Below are 16617 nucleotides of genomic sequence, written 5' to 3'. Positions count from 1 at the left end.
ACAAAAATAACCTAGTAAAAAGATCTTGACTCTCTACTCCCTGCTTCTACCTAAGATTCAGTTGAATGAATTTTGGTTTATTCTAAAATGGGAAAGAGATTTAGGGATCAAATTATCAGATGACGAGAAGATAATACTTTTGTCTTTGTCACCAAAAATTTCTAGATGTGTCAAATTGCAGGAAAACTACTATAAGGTGCTTAGAAGATGGCACTATACGCCCTCCAAAATCAATGCTCTATCTCCAAATAGTGGCCCAACAGTGTTGGAGGTGCGGAGGTGAGAGAGGCTCTTACATCCACATCTGGTGGCAGTGCCCCGGGATCCGAGACTTTTGGATACAGGTGTGTAGCCAGCTGGCTTTAATATGCAAACTCCACCTCCCAGTTTCCCCTAAGATTTACCTCTTAGGCCTCATGACGGAAATACAGGTCCCACAGGTGCAACAACATTTAATTCAAACGTTACTGGGTGCAGCTTGGATATTGTTGGCTGGTCAATGGAAACAGAGGGAGCCCCCCGCACTGGCACATTGGTTAAATAGAGGGGATCAGTTGTACCGTTTTGAGCAGCTGGCCCACTGGGAACTCCATTCCCCAAACAAATTCAAGGCCATATGGAGCCCCTGGCTGAAATACAGAGGCCTTGACCCAGATGTTCAAAGCACAGTATAACTAACAGACGTAATCAGGTATACTCCACAATCTATTATCGCTGACAGTACTAACACCATACCCACCCCTATATCCCCCTCCCCCCCCCCACACCCTGTTTGTGAGTCCTCTTAGTCTGTTCTTATCTACATGTTCTGTTTTTAATATGATATGAGGGAAAGCTCCTCTCTTAATGATGTGTCAATGAAAGGTCATGTTGACCAATTTCTATACTTGTTACCTATGCTTTGTCTTATAAAAAAAATAATTGTTAAAAAAAAGGGTATGGTTACGGAATGACAGGGAGGAAAAATGAAAATGTAATAATGAAAAATCCTCTAGGACTCAGGGGTAATGTCAGTTTATGCTCAATATAGTCAGTATGGTTATGGATGGAATTGACAAAGTTAATCAATAGAGATGAGCGAATTTCTAAAAAATTTGATTCGGCCGGTTCGCCAAATTATTCAGCAAATTGCGTAAAAAAATGGCTGGCTACAAAGAGCCTTTATAGTGGTCTAGAACACTGTGCCTTGCAGTAACACGCATAGGGAGTCTGCTGTGGTAGTGAAATAATACTGTGAGTCAGTATGACATGCAGATGACAGGCGTCGCTCTTAGAATCACTGCACACTTCACTTATTTGGGCAGTCATGGAGCAAAAACTGACCAAATAACTATGAACTCAGCCTTACAGGTCGATGTTAGCGTCAAGAAGAAGTGCACTCCTTTTACACCGTCGTCAGCTGATTCCACATAGATGTCTACAGAACCTGTTCTATTAAACGCTTATACAAGTAGAGCCCCCCCCGACAGAGTGGAGAGGGTGTCAGCAGTAAGTTTGTGTTGACGTCACTGATTATTTTGCCCTTCCTCTGATCCGTCAGAACAATAAGCCCAAAAAACAGATCCTATCTGTTGAGCATCTGCCTTCACTCGGTTAGCATTTGGTCAGTAATCCATCATTATTGCGAATGCCAAAAAAACAGGAGTGGATCCAAAACAGAGATGACACATGAATTGAATATTTGCATGGGACCATACAGGCTTTAGAGCTGCTACACAGACAGGATACGTAGTGCGTCTCATTTTCCTTCCTTCTGACAGATCAGAAGAAGGGTCAAATAAATGGTGATGTCAGCAAGGCCAAAAGGCAAAATAGTGGCCCAGTCATGAAGTAGGAAGGGTGGGAACAACATGAGAAGTCCACAGAGTGGCCCTATGACATAGTGGAGGTGGCGGCAGCATCAGGAGGCCACAGACCGGCACAATGACAGAGTGTGGAGGTGGCAGCAGCAGCAGTATCAGGAGGAGGCCACAGGGTGGCACAATGACAGTGTGGAGGCGGCAGCAACATCAAGAAGACACAGAGTAGCACAATGACAGTATGGAGGTTGCAGCAGCAGCATCAGGAGACCACAGTGTGGCAAGGTGAGATAGTGTGGAGGTGACAGCAGCATTAGGAGACCCGGTGATAGAGTGGGGAGATGACAGCAGAATCAGGAGACCACAGAGTGGCAAGGTGACAATATATATGTGTAATATATATTAGAGAAAATGCCCCCACACCTCCTAATATTCTCACAAATTTTAAGATAAATCCATTTTGAGAGACCTAGACTACCTGCTCATGTAAGAGTGAGAAACAAGCAGAGACAGGCAGACAGGGAGGGAGGGAGGTTGCTGCAGCTAATAATAAGTGTTATATCTCACCAATAGTGTTTTATTCACATCTATACTGCCCAGTACTTCTCTATAATGTCCTATATAGTGCATCAGAGTGATTCTGAGTGAAGGACAGAGAGTTAGGAAGCAGAATCTCCTGTCTCTATGTATATTTTATGAAAGACATCATAGCAGATAGTCTTCATCCACCAGCTCAGAGACAACTGACAATTAGAGATGGAACCTGCAGAGGAGAAAACTGATATAAACCCCAGATAAAGATGTACACACATATGGCAGCTTATTCTGAAAAGTTATCTGGAAGAGTAGGTATGTTTTAAGTTTATGTCTCATGCAGATGATTGAGGAAAAAAAATCACCAAAAATTTTGCATTGCCCTTTAGAACTTCTCACTGACATCTACACCCCTCATTCTGCTTAATATATGCAGCGACCAACAGGACTAGAGCTGAGAGGAAGATGGGATTGGTAGTGGTGGTCTGTATTGTAGTAGTAGTGATTCATGGTGGCTATCCTCACTTTGCTGCTCTCTGGGGCCATGCAGCAGTGAATGGGAGGCACACCCTGAGCCTTTTAGTGACTCCCACCTAGTGGTAGTTGTGGTGATCTTGATAGAATACTGTTGGCATGGTACAAAGCAATACGGCACGCGCAGGGCTGGGAAAAGGTTGATGGAGTAAATGGCCAGGCACGTTTGATTGCAAAAAAATAAAAGTCTCTCTTTACTGAATAGATAATGGGATTAGTAGTTCATATGGTAGCAAAAAGCTCAGTTCTGAGGGATGTTACAGATTAGGATTCTCCCAATAGTTGTGAATATCAATGATGGTAGTAGCAGTCCTGATTGTTTCTCTAAACACACTTGGCAGTCTTACCAAATAACCATAGGCATGCAATTCTGTTCTAATTTTCTTTCTGCATTTCAGAGGCTGAGGGGCGCAGATCTGAGATTCAGATGGCCAGTCTGTCTCAAACTGTGGTAAGTGCCAGAGGTAATTAGCCCTTTCCACAAGCAATAAGGTCTTAATGCCATAAACGAGCAGTATCTTACCAATGTCTTGATGGTTCAAAACCTTCTGTGGTCGTCTATTCTCTTTACCTCAGGGGTAGTCACTCAGTTAAGTTGTTCTCTGGCAGCTTTTCAGTCTCGGGAATGGTGTTTCCTGGATGAGGCTTCTCTTGGACCTACTTTTCAGGAGCTCACACATGTAGGTGTTGCTTCTAGCTCTGCTCAGCTAAGACTCACTAATTAACTAGAGGAAGCCAGACCAGCTGGTCTCCATGGCAACTTAACCAAGACTGCCGTGTTAACTCTTCTATGTTCATACACAACCGTTTAAAATACATAGTACATAGAGAAATAAACGTGTTTAGCATTAAATCACAACATTGAACATTTTGCAAACAAACTTTAGCAGTGATCCACTGGTTCACTGCAAATAGATTAAGTGGCTCACCTAAACCCTAAGTAATTGTGATATGCAGAGAGCACTAGTTATATAATGGCACCCTCTGGAAAAAAAGATAAATAATTGACCATTGTATTACTTCTATGCCTAGTAAGCTGATTATTTGTTATATTGTGCTATCTTAGTTAATATGGCTGAAAAAAGACATACGTCCTTCAAGTTCAACCAAGGGATAGGTGGGGATGCGAATTCCAAAAGGAATTGAGACTCAAATTTCTACACGTTTTCATAAGCATTCATGTTTTTTACTTTTAAGAATTTGTCTAAACCCTTTTTGAACTGTCTACTGTTCCTGCTGCGGCCACGTCCTGATGAAGTCTATTCCACAGCTTCACAATTCTTACAGTAAAGAAGCTTTGATGCTTCCGGAGACTGAACTTTTTCCTGTCCAATCGGAGGCAGTGCCCCCTTGTCTTTTGAGCGCATTTTACATGGAACAGTTTTTCACTGTATTTTTTATATATTTGTATAAGTTAATCATCTCCCCCCTTAGGCTACTTTCACACCTGCGTTAGGTGGGGACCCATCTGGTATCTGCACAGACGGATCCGCACCTATAATGCAAACGCTTGTATCCGTTCAGTTTTTTTTTGTTTTGTTTTTCATGATAATGCAAACGGATCCGTTTTGACTTACATTAAAAGTCAATGGGAGGCGGATCCGTTTTCAATTGCACCATATTGTGTCAGTGAAAACAGATCTGTCCCTATTGACTTACATTGTAAGTCAGGACGGATCTGTTTGGCTCTGCATCGTCAGGCGGACATCAAAATGCTGCAAGCAGCGTTTTGTTGTCCACCTCCAGAGCGGAATGGAGGCTGAACGGAGGCAAACTGATGCATTCTGAGCGGATCCTTTTCCATTTAGAATGCATTACCTGAACTGATCCGTTTTGGGCCGCTTGTGCCAGAAACGCCAGTGTGAGAGTAGCCTTAGACGTCTTCTCAAGACTAAATAAATTCAATTATTTTAATCTTTCTTTATAACTAAGACCCTCCATTCCCCTTATCAGTTCAGTCGCTCTTATCTGTACTTTTTCCAGCTGCAGTGAGTCCTTTCTATGGACTGGTGCCCAGAACTGAACTGCATATTCCAGCTGAGACCGCACCAGCGCTTTGTAAAGTGGTAATATTACATCACTGCCCCGCGAGTCCATGCCTCGTTTAATGCATGACAATATCCTGGTGGCCTTAGAAGCAGCTGATTGACATTGTATGCTGTAATTTAATCTACCATCCACAAGGACACACAAATCCTTCTATGTAAGTGACTCTCCCAGTGCTACATCACCTAGGTCCTAGGACATATGAAGCACATAGATTATTACTACCAAGATGCATAACTTTACATTTGTCCACATTGAACCTCATTTGCCAAGTTGATGCCCAATCACTTAGAGTGTTCAAGTCAGCTTGTAGTTTATGGACGTCTTCCATAGACTGTACAGTACTACACAGCTTAGTGTCATCTGCAAAAATAGATATGGTGCTATTAATCCCCTCCTCAATATAATTAATAAATAAATTAAATAATAAAGGGCCCAGCACTGAACCTTGGGGTACACCACTTACAACCTGGGACAATTCTGAATAGGAATAATTGACCACAACTCTCTGGACACGGTCCTTCAGCCAGTTTTCAATCCAATTACAAACTATACTTTCTAAGCCTATAGACCTTACTTTACCTATTAAGCGTCTATGAGGGACAGTATCAAAAGCCTTTGCAAAATCCAGAAACACTACATCCACAGCCGCCCCTTTGTCCAAGCTACTACTCACCTCCTCATAAAAACAAATCAGGTTAGTCTGACAACTTCTGTCCTTGTAAACCCATGCTGGTTATCACTTATAATATTATTTATAGTCACATACTCCTGTATATAGTCCCTTAAGAGTCTTTCAAACATTTTTCCCACCACAGAAGTTAAACTAACTGGTCTATAATTACCTGTGAAGAACCTTGATCCTTTTTTGAATATGGGCACCACGTTTGCCTTGCGCCAATCACTTGGCACTGTACAAGTACCTAGAGAATCTTAAAAAATTATAAACAGTGGCACAGCAATGACTGAACTGAGCTCTTTAAGTACTCTTGGGTGTAATCCATCTGGACCCGGAGCTTTGTTAACATTTACCCTATTTAACTTCTCTTGGACCATATCTACAGTTAGCCAATTGAGTATATCACTGGATGTACTAATAGCCCCGGCGCCACAGATATCAGCTCCTTTCTCTTCTTTTGTATATACAGAGCTAAAAAAAAAACAATTTAGTAACTCTGCCTTTTCCTTATCTTCAGTGACTATCCCCCCCCCCCCCTTACCATTATTTAGTGGACCTACCTGCTCAGACCTAGGTTGTTTAGCATTTATATATTTAAATAATTTTTGGGCATTTGTTTTGCTGTCTTATGCTACCTGCTGTTCGTTTTGTATTTTTGCTAATTTTATCTCCTTTTTACAGATTTTATTAAGTCCTTTTTAATCTTCAAATGCTACAGCTGACCCCTCAGATTTGTATTTTTTTAATGCTCTCTTTTTGTCTTTTATTGCCCTTTTTACAGTAGCTGTAAGCCATGGGGGGGGGGGGGGGGGTTATTTTAGCCGTTTATACTTGTTACCTAAAGGGATACATTTTTTAGTTCAATTACTCAATGTGGATTTGAAGCTCTAATATTTATCCTCAGTGTTATTTTGTGACAGTAGCTGCTCCAAGTCTATGCCCTGAAATGCTGCCCTCAACCCAGGGAAATTAGCCTTTTTGAAAATCAATGTCTTTGCTCTGCCTAACAGAGTTTGCTTTTTATAGTTTAGGGGGAATATAATTATATTGTGGTCACTATTACCTAGTGTTTATCGAACAGTAACATAACCAACAAGCTCTGCACTCTCCATAGAGTGGTCCTGCAGCAAGTTGAAGAATTTTCTCCCCTTTGCGGTTCAGGCAGAATCATGACCCCAGTGAATATCTGGGAAGTTAAAATCTCCTATTATAACCACTGTACCTACCGGCCTTTGCCACCCGCTCTATTTGGTTATACAGTTGCATTTCTATCTCTTCTGTGATGTTAGGGGGGTCTATAGATTACACCAAGTATTATTTTTTCAGTGTTTATAGCCCTTTGAAATTCCACCCATAAGGTTTCCACATCCTCACCATCCGCACCCACAATTGCCTCTTTCACACTTGTCTTCAGATCACTCCTCACATACAGGCACACACCACCACCTTTTCTATTAACCTAATCTTTCCTAAATAGTGTAAAACCTTCAATATTAACAGCCCAGACATGCGAAGAATCCAACCATGTCTCAGCCACACCAACTACATCTATGTGTTCTTCCAGTACCGTAGCCTCCAGCTCCCCCATTTTTCTAGCTAGACTTATGGCATTTGTGAAAATACATTTTAAATTACCTATAAAGTGAATATCCAGGATTTTTGGGTTACCTTGGTTGATTTTTTTTGTATGTAACAGGTTCTTGTTAGCAGCAGTTCTATTTTTCATAAATGTATAGATCTGCCCAGTCTTCTCCCTACTTTCCTCGCTAACCCAAGCCCCCTTTAAACCCTCCCCCCAGATCCTAGTTTAAAAGCTCCTCCAGCCATCTAACCATTTTCCCCCCAGGGCAGTTGCATCCTCCCCATTAAGGTGCAGCCTGTCCCTACTGTAGAGCCTTTAACCGACAGAGAAGTTGGCCCAGTTCTCAATGAATCCAAACCCTTCCTTCCTGCACCAGATTCTGAGCCACTTATTTAACTCTCTAAGCTCCCGTTGTCTCTCTGGTGACACTCGTGGCACTGGTAGTATTTCTGAAAACACTACCTTGGAGGTCCTGGACTTGAGCTTCTCACCTAGTTCCCTAAAATCGTTTTTAAGGGCCTTCCATCTCCCACTGACTTTGTCATTGGTGCCAATGTGTACTATGACAGCCGGGTCTTCCCAAGCCCCACCCAGCTATCTGTCAATCCGATCTGCAATATGCCGAGCAATCCGATCTGCAATATGCCGAGCAGACAACACACTGTTCGGCATTCACAGCCTCGGCGACAGATGGCCCTGTCTGTCCTCCTGGCCTGACCTTTGCTGCACTCCTTTTCCCATCCTTCTTGCAGCGGTCATCCTCCTGGTTGCTAGGAGAAAAGCCATGCTGCAGTATTACTGGCCCTGGGCTTTTATCCCTATCAGACAAACAGGCATATTTACTAGGGCGTGCAAGCTCAGGACTAGCCTCCCTGGCACTTTTTTCCCTCTACCCCTTCTTTCTGCTTTAGACTACAATTCATAAATGTCCATCACAGACAGGTCTCCTTTAGCTAGTTTTCCAGACTGGTAAAAACTAATTTAAGGATGTAGTTTTAGGATGATAAAACATGGGGAAGTGAGTAAGTATAAATCACAATGATCTTTGTTCATGACCTAGATGTGAAATTAACAGCAGCCTAATGTACCTATGAGAAGTGATATGACATGTAGACAAAAGCCTAGATGAATCGGCTGAAATGATGCTGAAAATAGGATTGATGCAACGGATACCGAAACTACTCACCTTGAATGATAATGAACCACTTCAGATGCCCTCGTAGCTGACAAAATAATTATATTGACATTTTAATTGAATTTTAAACATGAAACGAATCCTTAAAGAAAAAGAAATCAATAACAGGAAATAATTATTAAAAAAGGATATTTCCCCTATAGTTTTAATGCTCAGCACAGGATGGGTTTCCAAGAACAGGAGATTGGAATGAGTTGTACATGACTATTCTTGTCCCCTTTACTAATCATTTCTTTTCTAATGAGAAAGTCAATGAATAAGTCACAATTACATTATCCGTCTGCATGTCAAGTGACTCTTACAGACACTCAGCCTGCACTGTGCCGCACTCAAATCTTAGGATTAACATGGAAATGAATTCTTCGCCATTACAACACAAGGCCTGCAGTCCACATGTTATGACAAGGTGGGGGGAGTAGGCTATTAGAGCATAAAACGTGACTAAACCCATGGGGAGAGGAGCGTCTACTATACATGATAAGAATTTTTGGGGAGTTATGAATCATCTCAATTTGTAATCCTATTTTATAGAGTATATGTAGCAGTTACTGCTTCTGCACATGATCTATACATACAGTGCATTCGAAAAGCCTTCAGATCCTTAATTTTTTTCATATTATGCATACCTCCCAACTTTCTAAATTAACAAAGAGGGACACATTGTGCGGCCACGCCTCTAGCTCCGCCCAAAACATAACTATGCACCTAATCCCAACTAGTTCCGTTAATGCCCCCACATAGTAGTTATTCCCAGTTATTCATGCCACCACACAGTATTTATGGCCACATTGTGCCCACAGTAATATGCCCTGTTATGTGCCCCCTCACGGAATTATGCCCAGCCATAGGCGTGCGCACGGGGTGTGCCAGGTGTGCCTGGGCACACCATAATCAAGCCTGCTGGCCGGCAAATACTAATGAGCGCTTTTTGGAAGCGCTCATTAGTACCGGAGGACCAGGAAGCGGGGAACACTATATACTTACCGCTTCCTGGTCCTCGGCTGTTGGCTGTGCAGGGCTGCGCACAGTATGAGGCGCTTTGTGACGTCACGCTGTGCGCGCCAGTTCAGAGCACAGCCGACAGCAAGAGAAAGAGGATCGCGGGCGGCGCAGAGAGGTAAGTGTTTTTTTATGTTATAAAAAATGAGGCTGCTGGGGGCATAATGGAGACTAATGAGAGGCATAATGGGGGCTAATGAGGCATATGGGGGCTAATCAGGCATATGGGGACTAATGAGAGGTATAATGGGGCTAATGAGGCATAATGGGGGCTAATGAGAGGCATAATAAGGCTAATAAGAGGCATAATGGGGCTAATGAGAGGCATAATGGGGGCTAATGAGACATAGGGGGTGATAATGGGGCTAATGAGGCATAAGGGCAGGTAATGGGGGCTAATGGCATAAAGGCTACATATATATACATGCATACACACGCACGCATGGTGTGTGTGTTTGTGCTTTAGGGTGCACACCCTAATGCAATATGCTGTGCCCCCAGTAATATGCCCTGTTATGTGCCTCAAGTAATATGCCCAGCTGTGCCCCCAGTAATATGCCCTATTATGTGCCCCCAGTAATAAGCTTAGTTATGTGCCCCCAGTAATAAGCTTAGTTATGTGCCCCCAGTAATATGCTTAGTTATGTGCCCCCAGTAATATGCTTAATTATGTGCCCCCAGTAATATGCCCTGTTATGTGACCCCAGTAATATGCCCAATTATATGCCCCCAGTAATATTCCCTGTTATGTGCCCCCAGTAATATGCTCTGTTATGTGCCTCTCACAAAAAGTAAAAAAAATAAACACCACATACTTACCTTGTTCCTAGCAGCAGCAGCAGGACATCGGCTGCTCTGGTCTGTGTAGGAGGAGGAGCCAAGGCTGACAGCCAGCTCCTCCCCCTGCACAGACCAGAGGTGTGAAGAATTGGCAGAGGGGAGGAATGATGAAGCAGGGAGCCGATGACGACGACAGCTCTCTGCTTCCTCATTACAGGCCACTGTGTCTGCTTCCTATGGAAGCATGGACAGCTGCCTGAGAGGGGGTCATACCTCCCCCGTACTGGGACAGCGGGACAGCCACTGCAATCCGAGACTTTCCCGCCGGATGCAGGATGGTTGGGAGGTATGCATTATGTGATTTGTGGCCTTGTGCTAAAATCAAAGCACATTCAATTTTTCCCCATTATTCTGCACTCAATATCCTATAATGAAATTGCGAAAACAAAATGTTCAAAATCTTTGCTAATTTAATGAAAAAGAAAAACTAAAATCTTGCATTGACATAAGTATTCAGACCCTTTACTCAGTACTGAGTTAAGGAACCAGTCTCCAGTCCGCAGGGGCAACACGTGAGGCTATGGTGGGCCGGTGGGGGTAGTAGTAGTTTACTCACGGTTAGCAGAGCCTCCCTTGGCCCGCGTGCAGTGATGGAGAAGACAGCACTAAATCCTCCAGGGCACTCTCTAGTACAGGGATCAACAGCCAGATGGTAGTCTAGGTGCCCTTGATGGTATAGGTGTTTAGGGTGCTTTGGAGGCTGGGACCCCGGTTGTTAATAATGCCAGCACCGTTAGGTGCAAATTAAAGGGCTTCTGTCACCCCACTAAAGTGATTTTTTTTTTTTGGGCTAGTGAAATTAGTTATATTGCGATATATGACAATATAATTGTGTTACTTACTTTGATCCAGCAGTTTCTGCAAAAAACAAAGTTTTAATATATGTAAATTCGGTCTCTACCAGCAAGTAGGGCGGCTACTTGCTGGTAGCTGCTGCAGAAATCCGCCCCCTCGTTGTGTTGATTGACAGGGCCAGCCGGGATCTCCTCCTCCGGCCAGCCCTGTCGGCATTTCAAAAATCGCGCGCCTGTGTTGATTCGGCGCAGGCGCTCTGAGATGAGGAGGCTCGTCTCCTCAGAACTCCCTCAGTGCGCCTGCGCCGATGACATCACCGAAATAGAAGACGTCATCGGCGCAGGCGCACTGAGGGAGTGCTGAGGAGACGAGCCTCCTCATCTCAGAGCGCCTGCGCCGAATCAACACAGGCGCGCGATTTTTGAAATGCCGACAGGGCTGGCCGGAGGAGGAGATCCCGGCTGGCCCTGTCAATCAACACGACGAGGGGGCGGATTTCTGCAGCAGCTATCAGCAAGTAGCCGCCCTACTTGCTGGTAGAGACCGAATTTACATATATTAAAACTTTGTTTTTTGCAGAAACTGCTGGATCAAAGTAAGTAACACAATTATATTGTCATATATCGCAATATAACTAATTTCACTAGCCCAAAAAAAAAAATAATCACTTTAGTGGGGTGACAGAAGCCCTTTAAGGTGGTAAAAAGGAGGAGTCAATTGTTGCAAACAACAGAACTTTTACTTGATCAATTGTCTCAGGGTAGTCAGTACAGCTCATGTAGATAGCATAAGTAATGATCCAAATATTAGTTTAGCTGTAATCCTTGTAACAGGCTTGGCAATTGTAAGTTGAGCAGTTTTCCTTCTCTCTATATCCGTCTATACCTTGTCCACACTCTAGCACTCAGGTACTGAATATAATAACTCTTATTGGTCAGTAGCAATCCACAGGGCGGCTCCCTAATGGCAGGCATCAGTCTTCTGCTCCGTTCTTTGGAAAGGATGCTCACTGAAGAATCACGGTCTACTATGTCCATAGAGGCATGTGGTAAAGGAGAATTTTGCACATTAATCATCTGCCTGTGTCCAGGTACTTTAAGGTTCCTCCTGGTCACTGCTGCTTGTGAAGTCCATTGGCTAATTTAGCTCTAACCTCCACTAGACTTTCTCTATATCCAGACGTAGACTTACTGGTCTGTACTGTGCTGCTGTAATACTGTTCTCTATACCCCCTTAGCTTGATCAGGGCCAAGGGGCTAAAATAGCAGCTACACTGTGGACTAGGCCTGTTCTGCTCCTCCATTAACGTACTCCCTTCTAATCTCCTGTTCTCTCTTCTTCTACTCTTGTTCTACACTGCCTAGACCCCCCCCCCCAGATATATATAAGTGGCACCACCTAGAGGCGAATAAATGTAATAAACCTCTAACAGCCTGTTAATACGAATTACAGGTATATACAGAAATACATTTGATAAGCATATACAAAAGTTTAAAGTGCCCACGACCACCACTGAGTGGGACACTGCATTTGCACACCAAGATTTGGGGATTTTCTGTGATTCTTTCCTGCAAATCTTCTCAAGCCCTGGATGGGGACCGCCGTTTGGAAAGCCATTTTCAGGTCTCTCAAGTACTTAAGGGCATTCAGAGAACTGACCCTAAGCCATCCCTATGTTGTCTTGGCTGTGTGCGAATATCTCTGTACTTTGCTCCATTCAACTTTCTTTCAACCCTGTCCAGTCTCCCTGTCCCAACCACTAAAAAACACCCCCACATCATGATGGTGCCCCCACCATTCTTCACTGTAGAGATGAACAGTGCCTGGTTTCCGGACATGATGCTTATAACACCAAACGGTCCAATATTGGTTTAATCATACCAGAGAATCTTTTTTTTCACAGTCTGAGAGCCTTTTAGGTGTTTTTTTTTTTTTTTTTGCAATCTCCCGATGGGCTTTCATGTGTCTTTTACTGAGGAGAGGCTTCTTTCTGGCCACTCTGCCATAAAGCACAGTTTGGTAGAGGCTGCAGTGATGTTTGACCTTCTGGAAGTTTGTCCCAATTGCACGCAGGATCTTTGGAGCTCAGCCAGAGTGACCATTGGGTTCTGGGTCACCTCTCTTACCAAAGCCCTTCACGCCTATTACTTAGGCTACTTTCACAGTAGCGTTTTCTGCGGATCCGTCATGGATCTGCAAAAACGCTTCTGTCACAATAATACAACCGCATGCATCCGTCATAAACAGATCCGGTTGTTTTATGTCTTCTGTAGACATGACAAATCCATCTTGAACAACATTGAAAGTCAATGGGGGACGGAATCGTTTTTTTCTATTGTGTCAGATTGTGTCAGAGAAAACAGATCCGTCCCCATTGACTTATACGGTGTGTCAGGACGGATCCGTTTGGCTCTGCTTCGTCAGGCGGACAGCAAAACGCTGCAGGCAGTGTTTTGGTGTCCACCTTCAGAGCGGAATGGTGACTGAACGGAGAAAAACTGATGCATTCTAGCGGATACTTTTCCATTCAGAATGCATTAGGGCAAAACTGATCCGGAATGGATCTCACAAACGGAAAGCCAAAACGCTAGTGTGAAAGTAGCGCAAGTTCAAGTTGTTCCAAACTTCTTCCATTAAATAATTATACGCTCTTGGGAACTTTCTGTGGAACAGAAATGTTTTGTATCCTTCTCCTGATCTGATCCTCCACACAATCCTTTCTCTGAGCTCTACAGACAGTTCTTTCCTTCCTAATGGCTTGGTTTTTGCTCTGACATGCATTGTCAGCTGTGAGACCTTATATAAACAGGGGTGTGTCTTTCCAAATCATGTCCACTAACTATCATCAACTAAATCTACCACAGGTGGACTCAAATCAAGGTGTAGAAACATTTAAAGGATAATCAAGAGAAATGGGAGGCTCCCAGAGCTAAGTTTGAATAAACTTGCAAAAATGGCTAAAATTCTGTTCTCGCTATCTTATTATGGGGTATTGATTGTAGAATGATGGAGGGAATTTTTTTTTTTTGATCTTAGGACAAGGCTGCAACATAAAAAAATGTGAAAAAAGTTAAAGAGGCTGAATACTTTCCAAATGCATTGTATGTAGACAGCCCATCAAACCTAAAACACACACTAGTGAGGCTGTGGATTGCCTTGAACCATGGACTACAATTGAATAGGACAAACCTCTGAAAATAGCATGTAAATTGTAAAGTGGTATATTTTTCACACATATACAGCCGCTAAATAATGTACACAATGCTATGCATGTAATTGGTAGGATAGGTAGGTATAGTATTTCACAACATAAAAACCCGAGGAAAGAGTTTGGTACAGTAAGTAGCACCAATATATTTTTGATTACCTTTGGAGTGCCATTTAATGTTTGAGACCCTGGTCAGTTTCATGAACTGGTTTGAATTGGAGGTTTGGTTTAGAGCCATATGAAAACATGTATATATTGAAACCTAGGAGCAATTTGCAATGTTTTACTTTTCTATATGTCTATTAGGGCTGCACGATATGGGAATTTTGTGCGATTGCGATTAGGGCCCTAAAAATTGTGATAACGATATGCAATATTTTAAGGGAATTGTGCTAGAGGTCTATTTGCTTGGATTTTCCCATATGGGTATGACATAGTTATGGGGGATCTGTGGATGACGCTGAGTTATGGGGGATCTGTGGATGGCGCTGTGTTGTGGGGGATCTGTGGATGGCGCTGTGTTGTGGGGGATCTGTGGATGGCGCTGTGTTGTGGGGGATCTGTGGATGGCGCTGTGTTGTGGGGGATCTGTGGATGGCGCTGTGTTGTGGGGGATCTGTGGATGGTGCTGTGTTGTGGGGGATCTGTGGAGGGCGCTGTGTTGTAGGGGATCTGTGGAGGGCGCTGTGTTGTGGGGGATCTGTGGAGGATGCTGTTATATGGGGGATCTGTGGAGGACGCTGTTATATGGGGGATCTGTGGAGGGCGCTGTTATATGGAGGATCTGTGGAGGGCGCTGTTATGGGGGATCTGTGGAGGGAGCTGTTATGGGGGATCTGTGGAGGCCGCTGTTATGGGGATCTGTGGAGGCCACTGTTATGGGGGATCTGTGGAGGCCGCTGTTATGGGGGATCTGTGGAGGCCGCTGTTATGGGGGATCTGTGGAGGGCGCTGTTATGGGGGATCTGTGGAGGGCGCTGTGTTGTGGGGGATCTGTGGAGGGCGCTGTGTTGTGGGGGATCTGTGGAGGATGCTGTTATATGGGGGATCTGTGGAGGACGCTGTTATATGGGGGATCTGTGGAGGACGCTGTTATATGGGGGATCTGTGGAGGGCGCTGTTATATGGGGGATCTGTGGAGGGCGCTGTTATGGGGGATCTGTGGAGGGAGCTGTTATGGGGGATCTGTGGAGGCCGCTGTTATGGGGGATCTGTGGAGGGCTATGTTGTGGGGGATCTGTGGAGGATGCTGTTATATGGGGGATCTGTGGAGGACGCTGTTATATGGGGGATCTGTGGAGGACGCTGTTATATGGGGGATCTGTGGAGGACGCTGTTATATGGGGGTTTCTGTGGAGGGCGCTGTTATGGGGGATCTGTGGAGGGCGCTGTTATGGGGGATCTGTGGAGGGCGCTGTTATGGGGGATCTGTGGAGGACGCTGTTATGGGGATCTGTGGAGGACGCTGTTATGGGGGATCTGTGGAGGATGCTGTTATGGGGGATCTGTGGAGGACGCTGTTATGGGGGATCTGTGGAGGACGCTGTTATGGGGGATCTGTGGAGGACACTTATGGGGGACCTGTGGATGGCACTGTTATAGGGGATGTGTGCTATGACACATAGGGCCATGAGGGGGGCCAGCATAAGACATATAGCATCTTATGCTGGTCCCTCTCATGGCCCTATGTGTCCCCTCATGTGTCCTAAACTGCGCACATAACTGCCTTTGCGTGTAAAGTATTTTACTAGTGTGTGTGTGAAACAATCTCTCTCCTATTGATAACAGGTCAGGCCTCTGTACTCACTATGAATTCAGGTAGCAGGAGCATTACTAAGTGACGTCACGCGCCGGCCGACCAGCTCGCTGCCGTTCGCTGCAGTGCATTCATCGTGACAGTGAGTACAGAGGCCGGACCTGTTATCAATAGGAGAGAGATTGTTTCACACACACACACACACACACACACTAGTAAAATACTTTACACGCAAAGGCAGTTATGTGCGCGGGGCCCCTTTATATATAATCGCAGCATTTTCGGGTCGGCCAAATCGCCAAATCGCATTTGCCGATTATGGCGATTTGATTATTTTTTTCGATTTATCGTGCAGCCCTAATGTCTATTGACAACTGAATGGGCTTTTAGAAATGTTAATACTAAAATAATAAAACTTTTACTAACTTACTTTACTTATTATTTTCTGGCCCAGTACATGAACATGTCGTCCATAGTGACTTCATCATAGAACTGCCTTCCAGTGTCATTTTTAAAGGGGCTTTCCGGGAGTAAAACACTGATGGCCTATCCTCAGAATAGGTCATCGATATCTGATCATTCGGAGTCTGATACCCAGCACTGATGCCAATCAGCTGTTTAAAGAAGCCATGACACTCTGGTGAGCACTG

Source organism: Bufo gargarizans, chromosome 2, assembly GCF_014858855.1.
Source record: "Bufo gargarizans isolate SCDJY-AF-19 chromosome 2, ASM1485885v1, whole genome shotgun sequence".
Taxonomy (NCBI): domain Eukaryota; kingdom Metazoa; phylum Chordata; class Amphibia; order Anura; family Bufonidae; genus Bufo; species Bufo gargarizans.
Note: the sequence above shows the minus strand (reverse complement) of the source record.